General features: G+C 36.9%; 1 long non-coding RNA gene across 1 annotated transcript in view; it reads left to right on the top strand.

Annotated features, from left to right (window-relative positions):
* Positions 1-27,365, top strand: part of LOC136791398 (uncharacterized) — a 315,666-nt gene that overhangs the window by 80,284 nt on the left and 208,017 nt on the right. The window contains exon 3 of the long non-coding RNA XR_010833355.1: positions 24,879-25,059. This is a non-coding gene — a long non-coding RNA (uncharacterized lncRNA). The remainder of the gene's footprint in view (positions 1-24,878; positions 25,060-27,365) is intronic.

Genomic DNA, 27,365 nt, shown 5'->3' with positions numbered 1-27,365 from the left:
AAACATTTCACTTTTTACCCTAAGTCAAATAGGCTTATGATATGTCTAGGTGTGAAACCCAAGTTGTTTTCCCTTACAAGTAGGTCTTTATGCCACACTATCTTAGTCTTAACCAGAGCAATGTGTCCAAAACCTGCATTAAAATAAACATAAAGGCACTGACTGATGTAGCTCTCTGTGGTCTTGTGGTCTCTGTGCAGGATCACCAACAAATAATTTTGCTCTTTGAAATCTTAACTGTTTCAAAATAAGGCATAAGCATAAAATTAAACATAAGCAAGCTACATGGGTTAAGATTTCCAAAGGTTGCTTTGCTCTCAAATGATCCTGCTTGCCTTCTGTGAATTGTCCCCCAAAGTAAGCATTAAGTTCTTGTAGGTCAATGGTATTGTTTGTTTCCCACCTTCCTGGAGCTAAGATGAAATAGGAATTACGTGCATCAGCTTAAGCTGATGCATGTCCTTTATTTGCTACAATACAGGGGGATGGTACCCTCACTCTGAAGTACAGCTTTTAACCTCCATCTGCAGCAGGTATTTTCGGTGGTGGTTGCTGCATCTCCGCATCTCTAGCCTTTTATCTTTCCAGCCAGCTACTGCCTCATGCTTGATCAGCTTGATGATTTCCACTTTGATAATTTCCACATCTTCTGGGTACATATTCCAGCAAGTACTTTGACTGTACAACCTAAATAACCCCACACATTTTTACTTTTCTTTGAGGATACTGCTCCTGTTGAGTTATAGACTAACCACATTAAAACCAAACTGAGTAGACTCTGTAGATGTTTTCCACATCTGGCAGCATGTCCCTTTTCTGGTCTAATATTATTGCAGTGAGCTGCTAGAGAAAGTTTCTTGCAGTAAGCTTTTTTTTTCTTATATTTAGTGGATCTCATTCCTGAAGACAACCATACCAGGAATTACTCTTTCAGGCAAATCTTTCATAGTTTATCCTTTGATGCAGAACCTACTGCTGCCTACTTGGAGAACTGCAATTCATCTGAAAGTGGTGCTCTCTTAAGGGCTTGTAAGTGAAAACAACATCTGTGGTATCACTGAACTAAGAATAGTTTAAGAATAACTTTATCTTCCAGACCAGCTCCTGTGTTCTGCCACTACCCTAGAGAAATCCCTGTGTACTTATTTGCTCTTGGAAACAACAAATTGCTGTCTGAAGCCATGGGAGTCCCTGCCTCTGTCTGCTACAGTACCATATGTAAGTGCAGTCATACTCCACCTCAGTGCTCCTCCTCACCCCCTGGGTTTTTTTTTTTTTTTTTGCTTGTTTTTCTGCTTCATTTATTGATAGCTAATGTGATCCTTGTGACTACTACTTGTGCTAGGATAAATGGCAAATAATCCTGCTTTAAAACCCCAGAATTTATAAGCAGATCATAAGACTGAAGTATGCAAGACTGATTATTGAGTGTCTTCTGTCTGTGGCTTTGTTTCAGCCCTGTAGAAGCTAAAGGAAAATCTGTTTCAGACTGTGAACTTCAGGTCTCAGGCCTTGTCAGTTAAACTTTGCTTTTTTACAGGAAATTATTGTTCAGCATTAAAGACCATTTCACTGGTTGATTTTCTAGCAGCACCAATTACAACAGATATTTTTATCACAAGAGTTGACAAAATTTGGATTAGGCTGGAAACATTTATATCCAATATTATTGGGTGCCAATGTTATTGACGCTAATAAAAGATGCAGCTGTTCAGTACCTGAAAATCCTGGGTTATGGTATTCCATGCCTCGCTTTTATTGCCTGGCTCAGAACATTATGGGATCCCAATCCATGAGACTTTATCAGAGGTGTAGTATGAATCAGGGCCAATTGTAGAGTCACCAAAGTCACCTGTCTAGTTTATGAACTCCTGCTTTCACATGGCTGAGTTGGTGTGGCTGCAAGTCTGAGTGTTACAGAGAGCTGAGGGCTCCAGCAGGAAATAGTGTGCCACTGCTGCCCTACCAGAGTATGGTCCCATCGTTCCCCCCAAAAAAGCTGAGCCCAGGATTCCTTCCCAAATTTGCTACACTTGTGGCAAGAATTATTGAACTTTTTTTTGTGAGACTGAAATTGCAGATGACTGTAACAAGTCTGTATAGTGTGTCTGATCTTGAAAAAGTGACAGGTTTATCTGTTCACTAACATGGGATTAAAAAATGTCATAGGAAACATTTTCTAATGAACAACTCAGCTTTCTTTTCAGGCAAAATATGAATGTTTTGCATGCAATATTTTGTTGCATATTGAGCAAACTAGTATTTAATTATGTTGCCTAACCAGACAGCAACAAAACATTTCTAGAGGTTTGCTACCCTCAAGAAGAAAAATAATCTGTTTTCAAAATCTTCCTTCAGGCTAATGCTGCTTCTCTCACACACAGAATTCCTAACCTTCATCACTGGCTAGAAAGAAAATTGTTTTGGTGAGAAAGACAGATACAGAAGACTCCGTGTCTGTGCATGCAGCACCTGTTATACGATCACTTGGTAGAACAGTAAGATAAAAGGGGATCCTCAGTGATATTTTAGATCTAATCTTTTTTTCATATTTGCACCCCAAGTTTGGTTCAGCTAAGCCCATTTGTGGTCACTTCAGTATCCAAAAATATTGGTCTCCAGTTTCAGAAATGAATCAAGAGGTGAGCAACTGCAAGGAATGGGTTTGTCTTGTGCTTTATGGAGAGCAAATCACTGAATAAAAATGCAGAGTTCTGTTACAGCTCTGTCATGGGTTCTCTGTACCACAGCCGACACGGCAATCTGCAGCTGAGTTCACTGTTTCCCAGTGCTCCCAGACTTCACCTTGTTCTGATGTTCTCCCCCTCATGCTAACTAGCTGATTTTTCAAGAGGTCACCAATGTCATCTTCCACACTTCCTCTCTTTTTCGTCTTTCTAATGTCACTTAAATAATTTCATCGCATACTAGAGCAAGAACGAGTACCTTCCCTTAGGAATAATAACAGCAATAACAACTTCTTTGTGACAATCTATGATAAAGTAAAACTGTTTTTCCAATATTTTTGTTTCTTTTACAAATGATATACTTTTTAATGATGTACAGAAGATTTGAGGCTAATTTAAAACTTTTGGAGCTGAGCTAGTGCTAACCACCACTCAGTACATAGCTGAGATTCCCTAAGTTCTACTTCTTTCAAATCCAGTAAATGTTGATGTCTTTGAAATCCACAATCAAAGTCTGTCTTGCCTAGCTCTGTCTTGTTAGGCTGAAATGATAGAAGAATACCTATGGTAACAAGTCATTTAGAGCCGTCTTTTTCTGTTTCACATTGAATAGATGCCTTTAGTTGTCTGTATCAAAATAGCTGATAGACAGCGTCTTTAGAACAGACTCAGACTTTTTTCTGTTCTTTTTTTTTTTCCTCTAATATTATATTGAACTGAAATATAATGTATCAACCACAAGCCTAGCCTTTTTTTTCTTTCTTTCTTGATCATCACTAAGTTTTGTCTTTTTCATAATTAGTTTTAAACTCTGTGCTTCTGGTTTTGAAAGGGTATTATAAATGCCAAAGCTATTTCTTCTAAAACTATCAGGATCACTTTTTCACATCTGTGACCTTGTCCTCTTGAGATTTTCCTTAATCATTTTCCTCTTCTGTCAAGCAGTCAAATGTGTAAGTATCTGTTTTTGTATATTTCATCAATACATCATTTTCCCAAGTGATTGCTGGCTTTCAGAATAGATGGAAAAATACTAAAAGCTGAATACTTGGAGAAAGACAGAAAGCATTCATTCTTTGCAACATCCTCTCCTCAGACACTTTAGTGGTTTTGTTAAGAACACTGTTCATTTGCTCTGTGTGAACTGAATCTTGGGGAATTTTACAGTGTTTAATACTTATTGATGTTACAACATTTTGTTCATAGTGCTGTAGTTACAGATAAGCTTTTTTATTTTAATTTCTGGTTTTGTTGTCATTTGTTTTCTGGAAAATTTACCTTGTAGATGTAATTTCACTTTCAGGGCAGAAATAGATTTATTTATTTATTTACTAATGTTTCTATTTATTTATTGTGCCGTCCTTGAGAAGAACTGTACATACAACAGACCTGACCTTGTTTTTGTACTCTGATAATTAGGAAACCTTATTTAAAGCTGGTCATGATCTTCATTCTCTGGAGATTAGAAATCTTTCAGATGCATGAAGTTAATTTGAGAGTAATTAAATTCATAAGGATTTTTCTGAACATATGGTAGAATTACATCTTTTTAATTTGAGTAGCGCTCTTGAATGTGAACCTTTTCTGGTTCCAGATTTACAACCGTTATCAAAGAAGGAAGGGAATGGTATTGCTTTTGCTTGTGGTAAAGCTCCTGCTGCCAAGGTGATCTGGTCAGGCGGACGGGTGTGTAAGCAGTCCCCGTGTCAGACAGGCTGTGACTTAACAGCCAGCGAGAGGGGGGAGACACAAGTGAAGAGACTTGCGTGAGAATTGTGCTGTTGGTTGATAGCAAAAATGGGAACTCATCCTTTAGGACTCCAACTAAGTCTTTACCTACAGAATGTCATTGGCTGTCAAGTTCAGAGCACAGCCCCCCTCCTGGGCACTTGGGCCATTTTCAATTTGGCACAGCTTTGTGGCCTTGAGGGTCCTCTACAGAGACCTGCTGCTTCTTCACCCAGGAGCTGTTTTTAAGCTCTGGCTCTTGCTCTTGGTCTCTGGTTGAGCTGTGCTGTAGGTATGTCTGTGCCCAGTGTCGTACCTTCCTGATGCTGATCCTGACCCAGACTTGCCCCATCACTGCAGACATCCCTGACAGTCTTAATAGCTGGCACAGCCTGGTAACCATCACTGGACCTGCCCTGAATGGCTTGCTTGGGTCCCGTGGGACTGAGCCTTTGTCACTTAGTGCACAGCTCTGCCTGCCTTTCTGCGACTTTGGGCTCCCGGCTCCCTTCTTCCAAAACAACCTGCCCTTGCTGCTCCTTGAAATTGTCTTCCTGTTTCTGGATGACTATATCTAGTGTGCAAAACCAGCACAACAAAGATATCCTACTGAACGCAGCTTCGATGTCTGTAACACAAAATATATTGTTGTCTTTGTTTAGATATTAGTTTATATTACTGTGATGTAGACACATTTTGAATTTCAGTCTCTTTTGTTGCTGTGGTTTAATCTGGCAGCCAGCTAAGCACCACTCAGCCATTCACAACCTCCCCAATCCAGTGGGATGGGGGAGAGGACTGGGGAAAAATGGGTAAACTTACGGGTTGCAATAGATGGTTCAATAGGACAGAAAAGGAAGGGAAATAATGATAGTAAATATATATATACAAAACAAGTGATGCACAATGCAATTGCTTGCCACCTGCCAACTTTTGCCCAGCCAGTCCCTGAGCAGCGGCCACACTGCCCCGGGCAGCTCCCCTAGTTTTATTGTTCAGCAGGACGCCAAGTGGTGTGGGACATCCCTTTGGCCAGTCGGGGTCAGCTGTCCTGGTTCTGTCCCCTCCCAGCTCCTGATGCACCCCCAGCCTCCCAGCTGGCAGGGCAGCGCGAGAAGCTGGAAAGGCCTTGGCTTTGTGTAGGCACTGCTCAGCACAACCAAAACATTGGTGTGTTATCAACATTATTCTCATCCTAACTCCAAAACACAGCACCATACCATCAACTATGAAGAGAATTAACTATCTCAGCTGAAATCGAGGCATTTGTTTATTGCCTTCTTGCATTATTTTACTTCTCATATTAGTTCTTCAAGGTAGATGCCATCTTTTCACTGCTGGTCTCATCCCTGCTTCATGCTGGGACAGTGTTTGATCAGAATGAAAAAAACATTATAAGATTTTAAAGGAAAATTAAGGGTTTGCCTTAATCCCGCTAATGCACAGATCACTTTTTGGTACTGGTGTTTTAATGGTATCATGCAACGTAACGACAATCAAGTCAGATCAGATTTTGGTTAGATTTCATTTGTATGCCTATAGTATATGCTGCCTATATTACAGAGTGACAGCAATCACTGTGTAAGTGGCAGAGCTGGGAGTGAAAAGAAACCACATAATTTTGTAGTATCAAATGTGCATGGTATCCTTATATTTAACTGCTGAACTAAATACTTGAAAAATCTCGTTTGAGTTTATGATTTTGTGCTGGTGAGAGAAACAGTATCTAATTTGGAAAACAAAAGGTGGTTAAAAAGAGCTTCATCTGCAAAGAAACTGGGGCACTCTAATTTATGTGCACTATTTTTTCTACACGAGAATGTGGAAAGGATTTTCCACTCTGAACTGACAGATCCACATTGAAACGTTTTGGCAGTCGCTTCCTGTGTGGTTTGTCATATGTCTCCTTGATGATTTCTCACTGTATGGAGGAAGGGGTGAGTGAGGAGGAACTAACAAATGTTAATTAGAAAAAAACTCTCTGTGTTTGTCATTTAGAAATGTCACACACACCTTGCAAAGAGTGTGTTATCTTTTCAGTAAGGATCCTGCAAGGCAGAGTGGGTGGCAACGGACACACTGCCACTGCTACATAAATGCCCTTGCAAGGCAGAATCTCTATTGATTGTAATCATCCTCATGAAATAATAATAATAAAAGCTCTTCAAACGAAGTGCTAGTGCTATCAGAAATGCCAGTTTCTTGATGCTTCTGAGCAGATTGCCCTGGAGGCTAAAACACACGGTGGAAAGCTGCCTGGAAAGGACATTGCTGAATGTGGTTAAATTGGCAAAGCTGCTCTTAGGCCACCTCCTTCCCTATGAAACCCCATCAGAGAACCCAGATATATTTGCACAGAGGTTTCACTTACCATAAACTTTGACTTTAATCTCTTAGTTGATGATTCTGTTTCTGAAAGACCAGCTAGTATTGATGGCTTTATAGATGAAACTAAGTTTTTCTACAGGATCGTGTCTTCAGTTCCATTCAATTCATTCAATTAAAGGATTTTCCCTGGTTTTAGCAGACTAGTGCAGTTATCCAGCAATACTTGTAGAATGGCCTGGAACCACTTAAAGGAACCATTTAAAATTTCTGGCTTTTTTTTTTTTTTTTTTTTTTTGTGTTGTTAGGCACTAGAGGAGCCCTGAATCCTTCTGCAAGGTGTTAAATTCTTATTTAGGTTGTAAATAAAATAATTCTCAGGTGTGGTAGTTCCCAAGAATTGGTGGTTTTTGCATAGCTATTTGTCTCCCAGAGCAATGCATGGTGGTGCAAACAGTCAAAAAATATATATATTCAGAAATTAGTGTCTCTGAATACAAAATCTTAAGCACTTAATTACCTTACCAGGTTGGCAGGAATTGACGTGAGTTGATTTTTCTGGGTTTCATACAGTCAGAAAACTCACGTTTTGTTTATATATAAATCTAGTGATAGATTCTGTTATCTCAATACAGGTTTCTAAACTTGGTAACATCTAAAAAAAATAATAAAATAAAGTAATGAAACCTTGAATATTGTTTTTATCTAGTTAAGTAAGCAAATACCTTGTGAAGTATTAGTGAATTTCTTTAGTGAATTTCCTAGTGAATTTCTCCAATAAGCTTGTGAAAGACCTAATAGTATCTTGAGCCATAATTCTCTGAACCTTTTTCTGAGAATACTTTATCAGAAATATTTATTTCCTAGTTAGTAGAGAATGACTGTGAGGTCACTTTTAACTGTGTTCTTTTTAAAAACTTCCAATGACCTACATAGGTTTCTGCTTCTAATCTCTACTTCCTAATTTTTATTTTTATTTTTTGGCCAAATATTGCAAAGTCTGTAAAAGACCAAGACTTCTTCAAAAGAACAGGCCCTTATCATTCAAGTTAAATGAGTGTCTCTGCAGAATCACTAGGATTTGAAACATCGAATTGCTATGGAACGGTATAATATTAGAAATACAAGGTGCCTTTCTTTTTTGCAGTATACCAACCTTCAATTTGATGTACCCTCTACTTTTCACCTTTTAAATATATTGTATCTTATATGACAGTTTAATACATTAATGAGACCTTAGCCTCTGAATAGGTTGTCCAGAAATTACCAGCAGAATCACACCAGCCTATCTCAGCAGGTAGGCTGGTGTTAATTTTCCATTCACTCCAGTTCTGATTTTCATCAGCTGAAGACTCTCTGAAGTCTTTGGGATAATCTAGATTCCCTTCAAAGAGACAAAATTAAGGTATTACTAATGAAGCTAATTATTAGCTCAGATTATTTTTGTTTATATTTCTAGAGAGAACCTTCAACCAGTATGAGGCTGGCACAGCAAATAGCTAGCTCAAAATGGCATAAGTGTTTCATAGTCGTGTATGCTGGAAAAAATCATTAAATGCAGTAGCACAATTGAAAACCTTCTCTTTCTCTGAAAGTTCTCCAAACATAATCTAAAAATATCTTTTCAAAATGAATATTTAGATTTTGTAGTAATGCTTTTGATTTGCTTATCTTAAACTGCTTTCCAGAGATGTGTAAAATTTAACTTTTTTTTTTTCTTCCTCTCAAAAGAGTATCAGAACTACAGATATCAAATTAACTGTTCACATGCTCTGGAGAGCCAAAAATAGAAACAGAAACTAACTTGGGAGTTCCATAGGCTTTCTCAAAACGTGCATCCTGTTAAGTAAAAGCAGTGTGTTGTGTTTTCAGCGCTGGCTGAGCTTGCACTGCTTTATGATTGACTCTGTGTCAGTCCTTTTAAGAGACCCTCCAGTTCCCCTGGAACACTATTGCAGTATCTTTCCAGCATATCTGTTCTTATACCAATACTCAGCCCCCTTGAACTCCAAGGAAGTTGTACAGAAGGGGAACCCTCACACACTTGTAATGGAATCAAATTTATCCTTTAAATGGCATTGTCTTGCTAATCTGTGAAGAATCTTGTTTTGAAGTAACTCAGTTTTATAGAAACAATGTTTCTTTTTCCTTGCACTGCTTGTATTTTGTTCCCTCTCTTTAATAGTGGCCTTGGGAGCTGTTTATTGGAAGCATTGTTTTTACCCTAATGAACATGTTTTTATTGTATTTAGACTGAAATAGTAGAAAGCCGGAGTCCACACTGGCGGCAAAAAAAAATTATGAAAATTAAGACTATAGGAAAATCAGGTAAGAGTAGCTTTAGTCCTGCTTTTTTTTTTTTTCTTTTTTTTTTTTTTCTAAGTGGTGGTTAGACAAAGGCATAAATCTGAGCTGGAGCCTTACAGTATGTCACTGGTTTAACAAATACCTCCCTATGTCTCACATCCTGTCAAGGTAATAAAGATTTAAGCTCCAAGAATGTTCTCGCTGTGTATGAGAAACAAATTTAACAGGATTGCAATTTCCATTCTTTCAAGACATTCTGCCTAGCACTTCTGTATGGATCTTTAGGGATTATATTATTTCAAGTGTAGTTTTACTCAGCACCTCTGAGACCAACTGCTGTGAAATCAAGTACCTGTACAAAGAAATCTATCTCCTAATCACATTTTTCTTGCCTCTGTTAACTTCACAGTTCTTGCATTGAAGAAAAATCTTCATCCACTGTGAAGCCATGTTGTGCAGCTCCCATAGACTTGCACTGACTGTCGAATTGTGTTATTTTAATGATGCTGTAGTATCTCCAAAGGCCTATTTAAATCCACTTACCTGTTAGGCTGAATTTTTTGGGGAAATTGCAGATATATGGGGGAGGGTGGGATTCGAAGTCTACACAAGACTGAGAAGCAAGATCTTTTTTCCCTAATCAAATGCATGTGATGCAGTCATTCAGAAGGAATGAGGAACTGCACTGTCTTCAGATGAATGTATGTGCGGCAGGACACGATGGATGACAAAGTTTACGTTGAATTCATGCTGTGTGCTTTAGAGAATATATCTATCTGAAATGTAAATACAAGAGAATTCAGATATTTGCTCTCTAGCAGCAGATTTAGGGAAAAATAAAGAAACCAACTTGAAGTAATGTTGCAAGTGATCAATTATCAACTGCTGTATGCAGATCATGTCCTGGTTGTGAAGCAGTACTCTTAATTCTTCCTCGGAATAGTTTTTTAAGAAGGAAGCCACCCAATAATGCATGTACATGTTCTACAGCACATATTTCCTGTTAATTCTAACTTGTATATTGTGTAATATACATGGTTTTCTTTTCAAAAGGATTATTTTTGTGGTTTCAGGGTACTTAGACATAGCTTTTTCTAGGAAGTGTGATAATATATATGAAAGGGAAATAAAGGCAACATCAGCGAATGAGTTTGCTGCTTGGTCCTTTTGAAGCATGTTTCATGTTCTTGTCCTGAGAAGAATTTCATTGTTACCCAGAGAAGGTTCAATTATGAGAAAAGAACAGATGGTCTCCAAGAAACCTTGTGCTGTGGATTGAAGACGAGAATTTTCAATCAGTATGGGGTGTTTTTTGCTAGTCTCACTGTGCCTCTGATTGCAAAATTAACAAAATTGTTTGAAACATGTTGTGTCCTTATTATTTCCGGTGCTTTTTGTTAGAACAGCACATGCCAGTGGTCACAATAATTGAAGGAAGAATTAATCTTTCAGCAGACACTTTGATTTGGTCAAAAAGTACTTGAACGTTTTCTAAAACAATGTTTTTACCTACCATCAAAGAAAAGTAATCTTATGCATGTTTTGCAAATTGGGCTAATTTCATTGACTTTTCTGGTGAGAATACAGGGACCTTTTGAACTGGATTTTGAGGGATTCCAAAATTTCCACTTGTTTGCAGAATGTCTGAAAGCTAATTCTTGCTTCAGCATTTTTCTCTCTTTCTTAAATGGACATTGTAGATGTGCCCATTTGGAGGCAAATTTTGGAGTAGACTTTCTTGTAATGAAAAATTCATTGTCTTGTTTTTCTTTGGAATTTTTAGAACTCCCCAGACAATTTTGCACAGGAAAAGAGTATCTGATTTATAACTAGCCATCTTAATTTTTTTTTTAAACTTCTTAACTGTCTTCTCAGCATTACCTTTCAAGTGAATATATACTTCAATTGCAGAAAGAAATAAAATCAGTACTTTATGGGGAAAATGAATTCCTACTTTTTCTGCCTTCTTAGACAGAACTGAAGTATTTTATGGCTTGGGCTTTTAGGGGTTTACTCTCTCCATTTTTTAAACTTTTTATTTTTTATTTTTTCAGGTGCTCTGAAATTGAACTTAAGGCTTTACAACACCCCAAAATCAGTAGTTCCCTGTGGTATTGGGTATGGTAGAACTAGGTGCACTGTTTTATCCACACTTTTTTATACATTTAGCAAAAAGGATAAGGTCTGTTAAAATACTTCAGAGAATCTCCAATCTCCCAATAAAATAAATAAAAATCATTTTTAGGTGTTCTTGAAAACCTTACTACAATGTTGATTTGCAGGCAAGCTTCAAAATCTGTGCCTAGCTCCTGACTTGTACTGTAAAAGTACTGCAGTTTATTTAAGCTCTATATAGACTTTTCTAACTCAGGATTCTGAATAAAATTGTGTTTATGAATGTATAGCCAATATTAATACAAAAATAAATGCTGAAAATACATGTAGCTTCTTTCAGCCCTGAAAATCTCAGCTGGCCCTATTGTTTGTGGAGAACTGTCACTGCAATAGTTTGATTATCATTGTCACTCTGCAAGTGGGGAGCTACAGTGGGCAGGGGCTTTGTAGAGTCACTTTGTCCTGTTTGTGCAAGTCCTGATTTTTCTGCCTGTGTGAATCTAGGTGTAGGCTGAGTGCTCCAGAAGGTGGGAAGCAAGGTCAGAGAGCAGCCACTCACTCACACATACTCTGTCTGCAGGGCTGCGAGTAGCTCCCGGTGCTTCCCTGGAGAGGATGCAGCAGTGGCAGGGCAGCGTAGTCATGGGACCTCCTTGGCTGAAGGTGTTCACAGAGCATTTACAGCAATTCCTAGGAACAGTCTGTGGTGCTGGCATAAACAAAGCACATAATGTCTTGCAAGAGACTGTTATTTTTGTAAGAGGCACAGTTAAATGTTTTAGCTTCAGATAAATTCATAGTTCTCACTTAAGCTTGAAAAGAATTGGTTACTTATTGCATGGTATTTGCACCACCCTAAACACTAACTCATCCTTAGTTTCTTGGTGACTGCTATCGCTGCAATCCTTACCTTTTGTCTGAAAAAGCATGGAGTTATACTTGTTGTGTTGCACTTTGGAAATCAACGTTCTAGTAAACTCAAGTGACAGCTTTTCATGTGATCACTTCAATATCAGAAAGTTTATTGCAGTTAAACTGAAGACTGGGGATAAAAAAAGCAGCAATGGAAAGGTATTCTAGCAAGGCTTTCACCATGGCTCTAATTCTCAGGAACCAAAGATTTCCACGTGAAAACTGCAGGGGAAAATGATCCTACCTGACAAGATTTTAAGTGACAAGATTCATGTTCAGGGTTTCCTTTGGGTTTTTAATGGAAATACCATCATATCAAACATAACAGGTTTCTACAATGTATCTTGGGTAATTGTGTGAATGTCCATAAGCAGCAGATTAATAGGGACTGCTGCTGCCTCCCTGGAGAGGACACATCAATGATAGGGTATCATAGTGATGGAATGTCCTTCACCTCGTTTTTTTTTTTTTTTTCTTAAACCAGAAATGCAATAACTTCTATAGTAAGTAACAGTTATTCCTGCCTTGCCTTCAGCCTTTTAAAGACCACTTCTGATTTCTTAAAAGCTACTATCCACATAAATGTCTGAATACTGCCCAGACTTTTTTATTTTATTTTTCATTTTCATTCTTAACTGTTGTAGCAGTATTAATTAGAAATGAATCAACCTTGGCAGGCAGGCAATCAATACCTGATTTAATTATGTTATCTTTAAAGAACAAAAGTAGGTAGATGGCATGCACTATTCTGTGAGAGCTCTGTGAGGAGACAAACACCTGGGATAATCAGTAGTATTTTAAAGTGATTTTTGTCAGGCATTGGCTAGCAGAATCTTTTTTTGGGGCAGGCTGTCCATTCCCTTCCCCTGTGTTTTAACACAGGTCATTTTCATTCATAAATACTTTTTTCATAATAAAGTTGGTCCAATGCCTAGGGTTTAACCTACATGAAATTCAGGGTTTAATTTTCCTGTCCTGATGTGTTTCTTGTAGGTGTTTATAGTCTTCATAGTCTTAAACATGGGATAACATCAGATTAAGCAGGGATGATGCTTTTTATTTCTTACAAAACTGGGAACTATGTATGTTCTTGACGAAGACTCACGCATAAATGTTAAATATTCGGTATCACGATATTAACACTCTGGTGTATTTACTCTCATTTTCAGGTAAATGTCTTTTCATTTATGTGTTTAATTCCTACAAAACCAGAATATTTTGTTGAATGGTAAAGTAGCTTTTTAAGTTTGTGAAGGTTTTCTTTTGGTTCATAGCTGATACCTCGAAGGGGATTTACTTGCTGCTGAACCAGTAGCTAAATCTATTATGTTAACCTGAACACATGTGGTGATTAATTGGCAGTAGTTGAGGCTCATGTGCCTTCTGGCTGCCCACCTGCTCCGTGGAAGTTACAAAACAGAACCTTGTCTTCTAAGGTTTGAACAAGCACAGCTGCCCAAGCAAGCTGCTGAGTTAAACAGCAAAGGAATGTGTTCTAATGAAAACATTTAAAGTCTGAGTAAGTCATGGTGTTGCAACCCAAGCTCTCAGGTGTTCCCTTTGTGACACTGTTTTACTTTCATATTTATTTTTATGATTCAGGTTCACATGTGCTGCGTTATCTCAGTCTGGTGGGTAAAGCAATGGGCTTTTTTATGTGTAGCCTGCAGTTGTCTCAGTGATAACAACCAGGTTTTAAAACAAACAACAAAAAAGCATAATGCTCAGGTTTCCTAAAGGAACAATGTGGTGTTGCACAAATGGTCAGTGTTTGACACTTGGACAATGGTTTTATAGTCAGACAGTGTTTTTTATTTCCAGAATGGACTATTTCAATTGCTTTAATTTGGTATGTGACTTATTTTCACTAATTAAATTGTGTCATTATTGTGGTGGCAGAAAGGAAGGCAGACAGACCTTCTTGCACTCTCCAAACTGCATTTGAATTTTGCAATCATGTTGAAGGGGTGAAAAATAGAGCTTCACATTGAACAAGCACTTCATTTCTGTGATAACTGACAGGGTAATAGCCATCAGCACCTTCTCTGATATTCACAAGAAAGGTGGATTATTTTTTTTTTTTGTGTTAATGATGAACATAGTTGTACAGCTCCTTTTTGGTAAGTATTTTATAGACAAATGTGCTTGAGAGCTTCTAAAATTGTTATCTGAGTGCAACTGCCCTTACTCTTGAAACAGCACACTAGTGCCTTATCAAGGAAATACTTGTTCTTTTCATTACAGAACTTCTACTTACTACTCCATAATAACAATAATATCACAACAGAGTAACAGTTTACTTGTGTATTTTATTTGCCAGGGCTTTTATTCTCTCTCTTGCTTTTTATATAAAGGTAATATATCTTTGAAAAATCCCAACAGTTCAAAAAACCCCCACATAAATTTAAATTTACCTTGCAAATTTTAAGGCTTTAATATATGCTTTGAATAAAGCAGAAAGCTTCTAGGAGGCTTAAATGAATTTACAGAAATGTTTTTCCTGCCTCCAAAGGGATTGTCAGAAAGACTTAATCTAAGACTAAGCAAAATACTTACAATTTGTGTTTTATTGCACAATTGTTCAGCAACATATTCAGCTCCCTGTGTTTTCTTTAAATAATTGCAAGTAGCATCCCATAAAAAGAAATATTAAATATATAAACAGGAAATATGATCATATTAAAGACCCTATTTAAATTGTCAATTTTAAACCAACTTGATCAGGATTAATTTGGGATCCCTCCTTCTTGTGTTTCAATATGTTCTGTATTGAATCTTTCAGTTCTTGGTACCGTATATTTTTATGGTGATTTTTCATTGCTCAATTTATAAGGTTCTTGAATGTAGTAAGAAAATGCTGCTGATGCACAGGTTAGCAGAACCTGCTTGGACTCCAAGTCTTAATTTTAGACTCGAGCCTGGGTGTAGCTGCATTTCTAACCAAGCTCTTGGCTTTCCAGAAGCAATTCCATAGGCACTGTGTGTGCATAGTGCACGTTTATTTTGTGAGCTGTATGTGGATCTGTGTGTGTCTTGTTTTCATAACAATGCAGAAGGAGAACAAGTTCCAGAACTGTTACAGTATTTGTTGGGACAGTTATTATTATCATTATTATTTTTCATAGAGGCTCACACAATGCTGCGCTTTGGATTTTTGATGAAAATGGTTGTGATGACACACTGATGTTTCAGTTGTTCCAGAGCAGTGTTTGCACAGAGCCAAGGCCTTTCCGGCTTCTCCTGCTGCCCTGCCAGCTGGGGGTGCGGCAGGAGCTGGGAGGGGACAGAGCCAGGACAGCTGACCCCACCTGGCCAAAGGGATGTCCCACACCACTTGGCGTCCTGCTTAGCAATAAAAGCTGGATTAAAGGATGAAGAGGGGGACATTCGATTGATGGCATTTGCCTTCCCAGGAAACCATTACGTGTGATGAGCCCTGCTTTGCTGGAAGTGGCTGAACGCCTGTGTGCCAATGGGAAGCAGCGAAAGGATTCCTTGTTTTGCTTTGCTTGTGTGTGTGGGGCTTTTGCTTTACCTGATAAGCTGTCTTTATCTCAACCCATGAGTTCTCACACTTTTCCCTTTCTGATTCTCTCCCCCATCCCACTTGAGGAGAGTGAGCAATGAAATTTGATGACACACACACTTCTCTTTAGGTAGTTGTTTTGTTTTGTTTTCAGCTTCTTACTTTGGTATTTTGTAGGTTTTTCTTTTTTTTTTTTTGGTTTGTTTAGTTATTTCTGACTCATTTTCATTCAGGAATATTTTCTGCTGGTTTTGACTTTCCACTGTAGATTAAAGTGCTTTAATGTTTTACAGATGCTTTCTTCTGCTCCTGTTTTAATTTTCTGCAAGTGGAAAAAAAAAAAGCAGAACAAATGCTTAAATCAACAAACTTGATATATATATATATATATATTTTTTTTTTCATTTTGAAGTCTAAAACAGCAACACCCCTATGACAATTTACAGTAGCCCCATGTTCTCCTTGTCTTTAAGAATAATCCTCTTTTTCCTGAAGTGATTCACCACTAATAAAAACTTAACTGGAAATGCTTCTCTGAACTGATGTGGAAAACCTTCATCAAGAGAAAAACAAAACAAACAAAACCCCCACACAATAAACCAAAACTACTTTGTGACTTTGGGAGGACTCCTTTAAGATCAGCAAGGTTGAATTGAATTAAGGATGCATGAGCTCCTGTATAAAGTAGTAATTTAAAGAGAGAAATTGAAAGTAGCTTCTGAAAGCAGGACACTATCCAAGACAAAAGTTAACTTGGTAATAGAAGATTATTATTAATTTGCTCAGGCTTTTAAGTTCAACTATTTCATTAGCAATTAAAGGAACAGAAGTTGTTTTTCAACATATGTAGGCTTCTGTTGATTAGTTTATTTCCTCCCCCTAAATAGGGGGAGCAGACATTTAGTTTTAAGATACATGGCTCTCTTGCAGCTTATGATGTACTAATTAGTGTGTTTAATACTTCCTATTTATGAACTCTTTATCATTTTCTATTAGTCATCTTTAGAACGCTACATTTGGTTTTTAATTATGTTGTGTAGTTTGATTTATCCAAGTTGCATACTTCCTGCCATATCATAAAAGGCATACAATATATTAGCATATTTTTTAATTTGCTTCTATTTCATGTGCTGCTACTTAGCATATTCATAACTTCCAAAGAGAGAAAGGTAGCTAGTAAAAGTTTTCTCTTTGATTTTTTTTTTTCCAACTTGTTGCAGTGTTTGTCACCTGTCAGGAACTGATTTTCCTTCTTTTCAAGTCTGTGGAAATCTCTTTTACGTAGAAATTAAAGGGTTCCTTTAAAGAAAATAATATGAAAAAAAAAAAAGGCTTTGTGTTTCTTCAAGTTATTACAGTTTCAGATCAGGCAATACTTGACATACCAAGCATGAATTCACAAAAGCCTCACCTTCACATTTTATTGACCAAATCCAACCCTATCCACTTTCAGACAAAATCCAATGTATCATTGGAGAAGGAAGTTATCAGTGAATTCCAGGAAGCTCCTAGATAGCTGCTGGCAAAATGGCTCCATGGGACGTTACCACCCTATCTGACACTGCTACATTGATCCAAATTCAGCTTTGGGCCCCCTTCTTGGTACCCTCCTTTGTAAATGGCTGTTGCATCCGTGACTGCTTCTGTTGGCTGTACTCTGGACCAGGCTCCTGTATTGGCCTCTCCTGAGCACTGGCTGAAGAGGTGCTTGAGCCTCCCTAATCAGGGGGCAGCTGCAACAAAGGCTCACCTACCCTAGGCTCAAGGGTCACAGTCATTAGAAACTGCTTGAGACTGCTTTGACCCTCACGCTTGTGGCTTGCCTTTCTTCATCCTTGCCTAAAAGCAATGGGAACACTCGAGGGTTGCAAGGCATTCTCCACGGCTCTTGGGCCCTGTCCCTAGAGGACAAAAGAAAAGAAAGAGAGGGAAATAAAAGATTACATAAAAGGATGTCAGACTATGGGGAAAAAGGATGGAGAAGACCGGAGGGAGGAAGACCAGTGAAGCACAGCAAAGAGAAGGTCAGAGAGAAACTAAAGGTTAGGAAAAAAGTCCAAAGTTGTATTTGTAGAATTGAAACCTCTGTTCTTTTAGAGCGTTTTTTTGTATATCAATTTTCATCTCAGTGGAGCTTGGAAATGATGATTCACATGTTGGCTAGCTGGGAGTTTGAATCCCTCATGTATTAACAGATTTTCTAATCTTTATCCTGATGGCAGTGATGGAAAAGGAAAAGATAAAATTCTCTGCTTAAATCAGCATCTATAATTTTATTTATAATCCACTGCAATATCTTTGCACAATAATAAGTAATGATCATGTTTTCAATGGTAATTAAGCAACCGTGTTTTCTAGAAATGCTTATGCAGCTATAAATCATTAAATCAAGTTAGTTTCTAATATTTCAAATTATGAATATTTGATAATTGTACACTATAATAAAGGATGTAAATATTGGAAGAAATTTCACTGCTTGAAACTCAATATGTGAACAGAACGAATTAGAACACACATTGCATATAACATTCTTAATTTTTAAGGTACCATTGATAAAATTCTATGTACCTTAAGAATTAAAATGGCTATTTCTCAAGTATAGGTAAATAGTTACTCTGGAGGGAAGTCTGTGGGAATTTGGTTATTAATCTAGCGTGACAAAGATCAGAAGGATCATGCACAAAAGAGTTGAACTGTGCATCACTTGTTGACAAAAGGTGACTGTTTGGACAGTGAGTCTACTTTGCATCGTAGTGCAAGAGTTTCCTTTGCATGCCAGAGGTTTAAAATACACTTCATTTGCTATCCATTTATCTCTAAGTAGCACTAGACACAGTTCAGGGGAAAGAGAAATGTAGCAAATGATAGAGATGGGAAGGGAATAGTATAGCAAAGATTGTGGATACATTGTGCAAAAGCCCTGAAGTACCAAAACAGCCACCAAGAGCACAGGTAGGCTTGCTTCTCTTCTTCAAATGGTCAAAGTGAAGCAATATTTCAGGTTTTTCTATGTGATATCTAGATTAACTATAAAAGTAACTTGATGTTTGATAATGCTTTCCCTTATTTAATGGCTGATCAGTGTAATTTTGAAGAAAACGTCTAGGGAACCTATCCAGTCTACTGAGCAAAACAGTAATTTAAACTGTTGTCATTTCAGAAACACTATGTCTGTTACAATAGCATGTGAGCAAAACCTCCCCAACTCTCATTCACACACAAAAAATCTGTAGTTCGTAAAGCTGTTTGAGACCTCTACCCATAACTGGGACTCTAAAGTAACAGGCAAATATTAAAAATAAAAATAAACAAACAAACAAAACAAAAACAACCCACGCCAACTCAACAACAGCCATAAAGCGTCAAACTTCAGATGATGAATATTAAATGCTGGCTGCCATGGGTAAAAACTACCCATGAAATTATTTGATGTATTATCAGTCTGTTTATGGTTCCCTAAATTCTGGTGTCATCCTGTATGTTTGAAGAGAACATACAGAGAGCGTATTTATTTATTTTTTTATTTTTAAATTCCTTGGTGTGATTTGCAAGGACAATTAATTTTAAATATTTTTTCCTTTTTCAGAAGGTCAGAATTGGGATCAGAACTTTCATTTCAAAAATCTGATACTGCACGTTGTTGACATCCAAAAAAACTTCAAAGTTCCCAAGTTGGTTTTCAAGAAGAGAAGATAATTCTGTCCATCATGCTGTTCACTCTTTGACTGTGATTACAGTTTTTTCAAAACAAAAATATGGAATTGTGAAGCATGCCAAAGTCATACTTAACTTCCCATTTCAGTCACCATTATTTCAAGGGCCATTACTCTAAAATTAATTTTATGTTGGAGACATGGGCTGTGAATTTAGGCACAGCCTTAAGCAAAAGTCTTGCTTGTGACCAGGGTGACTATTTCTGATCTATGGTAGCTGTAACATAGTGTTTGTCCATCTACTAAACATTACTTTGATCATTGCCTGAGGACTGGAGCCATTTTCTGCTACAATTTGCTAACCTCCTTTGAAAGGGTTAACAAATGGGTAATACCCCCAAATTCGTTTTGAGATATAAGGTTTTGATTTGTTTCTAAAGGAAGGATTGATTTCTCTGGAGTCCATTGTGAAGGCCAGACAGACTTGCAGACCAAGCTGGAATACCTTCCAGTATCCATGCATCTGCTAGTTCAGCAAAGAGGCATACAGTGTTCTGGATAAGCTAGACTGTTTACCCATCTCAGTGTTCACACCTTTTCCTTTACAATTTAAGCTGGTGCAAGTTCAGAAGCCATAACAGATCATCACCTCTTCGAGTAAGCAATAAAAACTGTTAAGGGTTCACACAAGATTACAGAAGGTTGTTTTCTTCCACAGATCTCTCACCTGATTAGCAATAATGTTGTCTAGGGTGCCATAGTTGTATTTGATGTAACAACGTCTCCCACAGGCACTAGTTGAAAATCGCAGTGCATGGCACAAAATTACTGTGTTTTACCAGCACACTGCACTTGAACAACTGCTAGGCTCACTATGCTGTAGGACTGACTGATGTAAAGTAGCTGAGAAAGGTCATTTGAACACAAAGATGTCTAAAATACAGACAGCTGTTGGAAATAATTTGGTTCCAGGAGTACAGTCGTGTGATAGATGAATGAGAAACAAATATGGCTTAAGACACATCATATGAAGTATAACTTGGAATAAGTTATAAGTTATATATAAGGCTGTGCCTTGCTTAGCAAGATCCAACTTCCCCTCCCCCCCCCCCCCCCCCCCCCTTTTTTTTTCCTGGGGTTCATTGCAAGTTCTTCAAATTCAAATATTGAATAAGTCTTGTAAAAATAACAATATTCCTGAGATTTTTTTTTACAAAATCTTTTGCTGCTTTCTGAGTCATACTTTGCTTCAACTATTCATTATACTAGCAATATACAAAAGCAGTGAGTAAACAAACAAGACAACGAAGGGGGAGGCTGTAAATAAGTTGAACCTTCTCATATGTCTGTATTATGCAGATTCTTTTCATTTATAGTGTTTGGGAAAATTAAGGTTCTTAAATGCTCAAACGTTCATTATTTGTAAAAAAAGAAGCAAAAGAAAAAAAGGGGCGACAGGGGAGAAAAAGGAGCTTTGCATATGTAGTAAACACACACTAAAAAGATTAACCTATAGAAGGAGAGTCATAATTCCAAGCACAAACTGCTCTCTGAACTGTGCCGACCCAAAAAGTCTTCCAGCTCTTTTCTTCCATAAGACACTCACTGCTCCTTTTTATCTTGTTCTTGGGAGTGTTAAAGAAGGTACTAGAGATGAAGTCCTTATTTTTTGTCTGTGTTCTCTCACAAGAATTAATTTAAGCACTTTTGGGGATGCAAGAGAGCAGTTCATGTCATCTCTATTTAAACATCTAACTGGTATCTAACTCAGGATTGTAGTCTTGTAGGCTACTTCAGAGAGTCAACGGAGAGAGAGCAGTACTCTGATTTACCCTCTGGAGAACACGAGGCTAAACTAGCTTGCCCTGAAGGAGCTGCGTTTTCATTGTGGCTATAGGAGGCTAAGCTGCTTAAGCTGTGTTTAGCTGCCAGAACTTGCAAACTAATGGCTTTTCTCGGTGCTGATTATTCCAGTAAGCAAAAATGAGGTGAAAATAGTTTATGGTAACAGCAGAGGAAACATTTAAAATTTAGTTTTGAATCTAGCTATAAAGCCAAGAAATTGATATAGTATTAGAGATATTCTGTTGTTAAAACTGTAGGTGTTTAATTATTAATGTTAGTTTTGCCCCCCCAAAATACATTGTCCCCCATTTTTAGAATCTCCTCCCTATTATTATTTTTTTTATTTATTATTGTTTTGGACCAAGTTTTCTTATAAGGAAATTGATTCCATTGAAGACTGTGTAGTAATGAGAGCAGGGCAATGAGTGATCACTGAGAATTTTATTCCTGGCAATTTTTATAACAAAGTGGTAGTAGTCCGTAATACTTTTAGTACAAGTCTAACACAGAGAAACCCAAATGTTTGTCTGTATTATAAGTGTTTAATATATAACAAAGATTCAGCATGCCATTTTTTTTTTGTGTGTGTGTGTAAAGATGGAACAGAGAAGTCTAACACAAGAGCAGGATCTGAAAATTTCTGAAGCAAAAGTGTGAAACCCAAGTACTGAAAAAAATTTATCCTGGGGTTAATGAAAACAACTCATAGGACATAAATTCACAAGAAATACAAAATGTAATTAAATGATTTCTAAAATTATATCAACAAAACCATGCCATCCAGTAGGCTTTCATAAAGATTTTTTTTTTTTTTTGGCAACAAAATTGCAGTTAAAAACAAAGAAATGACATTTGTATAGGAAGAACTTCCTCTCAATGTGAAAAATAACTGTTACACTGATGGTTTGTTTATATACCTCCTACTTAATAACACTAATGTTTTCAGTCATTCTGAAAAATACTCTTTACATTTAACATACTGTTGTGGTTTAACCCTGGTAGGCAGCTAAGTACCTCACAGCTGCTCGCTCTCTCTTCCCCAGTGGGATGGGGAAGAGAATCAGAGGGATAAAAGTGAGAAAACTCGTGGGCTGAGATAAAAGCAATTTGACAGGTGAAGGAAAATCTGCACATGCAAGCAAAGTAAAATAAAGAATTCATTCCCTACTTTCCATCAGCAGGCAGATGTTTAGCTATTTCAAGTAAAGCAGGGCTTCATCACATGTAACAGTTACTTGGGAAGACAAATGCCATAACTCTAAATATCCCTCAAACCTCCCTCCTCCTTTCTACCAACTTTTAATGCTGAGCTATGGAATATCCCTTTGATCAGTTGGGGTCAGCTGTTTTCTCCCCTTAGAAAAGTACATCGATAACTTTACTTCTCTTATTTTGTTCTTATTTTTAGTGATTAGTGTCTTTTAATTAATACTTCAGCAGGTCCTATTTGTTGTTGCTCTTGAAACTGGCTACCAGACTTAGCTATCCAAAAATAATTTAAAGATTAGTGGGACTATACATACTATACATACTATAACCAGTGACATACCAACATCTAGACATTTGAGTAGTTATTGTGTTTGGGGCCGTTTTTTTAGCTGTAGTTCTCTCTTGCTCTTTTTCCCTCTTTTATTTATTTATGTATTTATTTATTTATTTTTTAGTAGTGCATTTAGTGTGGGTAGCAACTGTTTTTTTTTTGTTTGTTTGTTTGTTTTAGTAAGTGCAGGTTCTATTTGTACTCCTTTTTAATTATTTCAGATACATTTTTTCAAAAGTATTGCTTTCACTGATGCATTTTTTGCCTGAAATATACGGAAACAGTATGCCTAATTGGTATCTGAAGAGGAGGCACTTTAAGCACTCATAGTCTGTTGAGTCATTATCTTCTTTTGCCTTCAAGATGGCAACCTTTTAAACTGGACTCCTTGTTTGAGGGCACTTCTGAAATCAAGCCAGTGATAGCAGTTGAATTCAGTTTCAAGAAACTGAAAAATGAGTCTAATCTTGCTTTTTTTTTTTTCCTCCAAATACACGCATTCCTTTTTAAATATTTTTTTGATATATCCATAAATATGAAAGTACATCTGAACCTTTTTGAAGAAACAGTTTTCCCATAGTATTGAAATAATGTTGAATATATTTTTTAAAATTAAAGTAATACATTCTCAGACATGGAGATCTTACCATAGCAATTTTCACTAAATGAGCTATTGAAATGGTGATATTATTAGTGCTGGAATCATTGTATTTCTAAAATCGTTATGACTATCGACTAGTTGGCAAACTGGTGATGCCTTGGATTTTGGGGAGGAGTTGCTGGTTTTATGTTTATGGTAGTTCTTTCCTTTAGATAGTATAAATGTCTTACTTGATGAAGAATTTTATTATTGTAGTTCACAAACTCATAAGTAAATAAATTCTTATCTGAATCGATGGTAAAGTAATTCTTTATTAACATGATTTCAAAGGAAGATTTTCGGATATTAATTCAATCAGCTTCAGTAATACAAGAAAGAATAACATTTTTTATTATATTGCCATTTTAGTCTAAGCAACTAAAATCCATATGCGGTATGTATTGTTTTATTGACTCATTCATTTACTTTAGAAAATGTTGAACTTCGCTTTTATTCTTATGTATTTTATTTGCCTTTGTTTATATTTCGAGGTCATTGGACATCCTGGACCTAATACTTGCCACCTTAAAATTTACAAACTCTGTACTTCACGTGACATGTTGGAATTTAGTACAAATGCATATTTTGATATTTAATTAACTGAAAGATGAACTAAAGCCCTTTTCCTCCTGCAGCTGTTTTCCTCACTGAGCAACTATTGACAAAATATTGTTAGTTTTCCAAGTCATAATAACATACAAGATCATAAGTTCTATGTTCCCCTACTTTGTTTCATGGGAGAGCTAAGAAGAGTCATGGCTGAACTTCAGAAGGTCAGCTTTTCCCCACATTCTACTGTACATGCACTAGGTTACCGAAGACAATCTTTCCTGAAAACTAAATTGCAGTTTCTGGGATTACATCAACATCAGAAATATGTCTAGATGAAATGATAATTGTTTTACTTTTTGTTTCACAGTATACATATAAAACAAAACAGTCATTGCTGTGTTTCTAAACTGGAATCTTGTCATTAGTTTATTGGGATATCCTTCTGGTACCAGTGCTGTAAGCAAGTGTGACAGGTACTCTTTGGTGCATGTGATAATTTATTGGTGTTGCTCAGTGAGATATGCAAAGAAATCCTTCTCTTTAGTAATGGTAAGAGTTCTGACCTGTAACCTGACATGGCCAAGGTTTGTGCAGCTACATGTTGTGGGGAAAAATGTTTGTCGGTTCCTGTTGCATTTCCTTCAGTTTAGAGACATTCCAACCAAATGTACAGAAAGTTAGTCTTTCTTTCTAGATCATGCTGAAACATTAATACCAAGGCATGTCGTTCTTTAATAAGAAAGGTAATAAATTGCAATTGCAGTTTGCTTAGAGATTTTTAATTGACAAGAGGAAAGGTTATAACTTACATACACATCGAGGAAGAATGAGATTTAGTTTTGGTTTAGAGGAACAATTTTACCAGTTGCAAGCAAAAACATTTTGATCTCAAAGTGTCTGCTTGTGCTCATAGACTTTAAATGGTTAGTGGGTGAAACACAGGAAGGAATGTGTGTGCAACAGTAAAACAGTCATACTAAGGCAAATAAAATATAATTTCCTCTACATAAATGTTAATATTTTTATTATACTTTCTATTTCCTTAAAGGTCTTTCTGTGAACCTTCAGCTTTCCAAATCAATGCTTTCCCAACCAATCACCAGTGCTGGGGTACAAGTCATGTCCTCTGAAAGATTCTCGCATTCCTGCAGACATCTAGAGCTGAAGTGACAACTAAATGAGGACAGATAAAGAGAATTAGATGTGATTCTTAAACAGTGATGCAGTAGGTAAGTTAATTTTTTTTGTATATATGTATATTGTGTAGCCAGCAGGACCAGGTAGGTGATTGTTCCCCTGTACTCTGTTCTGGTGAGGCCGCACCTTGAGCAGTGTGTTCAGTTTTGGGCCCATCACTACAAGAAAGTCATTGAGGCCCTGGAACGTGTCCAGAGAAGGGCTACAAAGCAGGTGAAGTGTCTGGAACACAAGTCTTAGGAGGAGCAGCTGAGGGAACTGGGGTTGTTTAGTCTGAAGAAAAGGAGGCTCAGGGGAAACCTTATTACTCTCTACAACTACCTGAAAGGAAGGTATGGGGAGCTGGGGTTGGCTTCTTCTCACAGGTAACTAGTGATAGGACTAGAAGGAATGGCCCTAAGTTGTGCCAGGGGAAGCTTCAGTTAGAAATTAGGAGACATTTCTTCTCAGAAAGAGTAGTCAGGTATTTGAGCAGGTTTTCTAGGGAAGTGATGGCATCACCATCCCTGGGGGTGTTCCAGGAAAAGTTGGACGTGGTGCTTAGGGACATGGCTTAGTGGGTGACATTGGTAGTAGGGTGATGGTTGGACCAGATGATCTTGAGGGTCTTTTCCAACCATAATGATTCAATGATTTTCATAGCTCTTTTGAGAACTATGTACTTAATTGTCAATTTTTGCTGTAGAAGTTGTAACACATTAACGAAAAAAAGTTTTTTCTAATTCTTTTTGGATGGAGTCAGACACCTGACTCCTTCGTGGAAACACCTGGAAAAACAAAACAAAACAACAGTGAAAACAACAACAACAACAAAACAAAACAAAACAAAACAAAAAGCCCTCGTAAGGAACCTACTCTTAGGAGAGGTTTCTGAAACCTCTCTGAATAAAAACCTCTGTGAATATTTTCTATTTTAGAACAGTTTTGTTGCTTAATGTTAAACCAGTTGAAAGTGCTAATGACATTGTCTAATCATACTGTTCAGGTTAGCTCAATACACCGTTTTTGTAAAAGGGCAGATTGTGCTCAGGCATCTGTCTAAATCAGGTCCTCAAAGCATCATAAGTATTCAAGAACCCTGTCATCTGCAGCTGTCTCCTTTAAGTAACAGTACTTCTAGGAGGTTGCTCCTTTTGAGTTCTGCTACCATGTAGGCAAATTCATTAGGAATTTAAGTAGTGTACAGTGTCTCAATTGTAGTTCTTTAAATGTTTTACTTAATGGGAAAAAAAAATACGGAAGAAAGTTTTAAGATTAAAATTCCCTTATTTTTTTCCTTTTTATTTCATACTTGTGTCTCTATGAGTATTTGTAGAAACCCAAAGCAGAATGCCACACATAGTGTGCTTTTATGTTGTCATGCAGAAAAGCCAACAGAGATGCATGGAAGAGTGTATTGATCTAACAGTAGAATTTCTCACCTTATGCTTATCATTAGAACATACTAGGTGAAATTGTCTTAATGTGTTTATTAATAAGCATTTCTCCAGATGTAATACAGCATTTTCCTTCCAAACCAAGTTTTGGATTATTTTTCTGAATAAATTGTGTTTTCATTCTTTGTTGAAGTCCTTTAGTATGAGAAGAATGGTAAAAAGCTAAACTCAAACTATTGTTCATGGATTTTGAAGTGATTTACAAACCTGTTTTCCCTTTTATCTGTTCTAAGAATTAGATATTTCTTAGGCCAGCACTGCTCACCTACTGAATTCGTCCATAATTCTAAATGATGAATAAATTCATGACTATACATGAGGCTCAGAAGAAGTAAGAAGTAAGAGGCTCAGAAGAATAAGAAGTAATTTCTTCTTATTCTAATTTTTCTGTCTCATTCCTTTTTAACTTTGTACATTTTGCAAGAATAGATAAGAGCGGATTTTTTTGTGACTGTAATGTATAGAATGAATGATCCTTAAATATACTTTAGAGAGTATTAAAAGAGGAAAGATTGTTTGTAAGGTATTGAACTTACTGAAAATAATGTGGATGGTAACAAAGTAGTGTATTCAGTGCACATATAAAGACCAAATTACTCCTCTGTGTACACCAAATATACTTGAAAATGATATTAGCAAAGGATCAAAGTCCCAAATATGCATGACATTTTTCAAACTGCATTTCTATAATATACAACTTCAGGATTGCTAAGTTACCAAGTAGAAAAAGCCAGAATTTTCATGTGGCTCTTTGTTTTCTTTCTTTTCCGTTATACATAATATTCACACGTGTAAGAATGTATATTTACATATATGTGCACGCTTGCATTTGTAATGTATATATGGTAGACCTCATTAATCTGCTTAATGTAGTATTTCAGTGACACACATGGTACTCTGCA

This window comes from Anser cygnoides, chromosome 8 (genome assembly GCF_040182565.1).
Source record: "Anser cygnoides isolate HZ-2024a breed goose chromosome 8, Taihu_goose_T2T_genome, whole genome shotgun sequence".
Lineage (NCBI taxonomy): Eukaryota > Metazoa > Chordata > Aves > Anseriformes > Anatidae > Anser > Anser cygnoides.
Note: the sequence above shows the minus strand (reverse complement) of the source record. Positions and strands in the feature narration are given on the sequence as shown.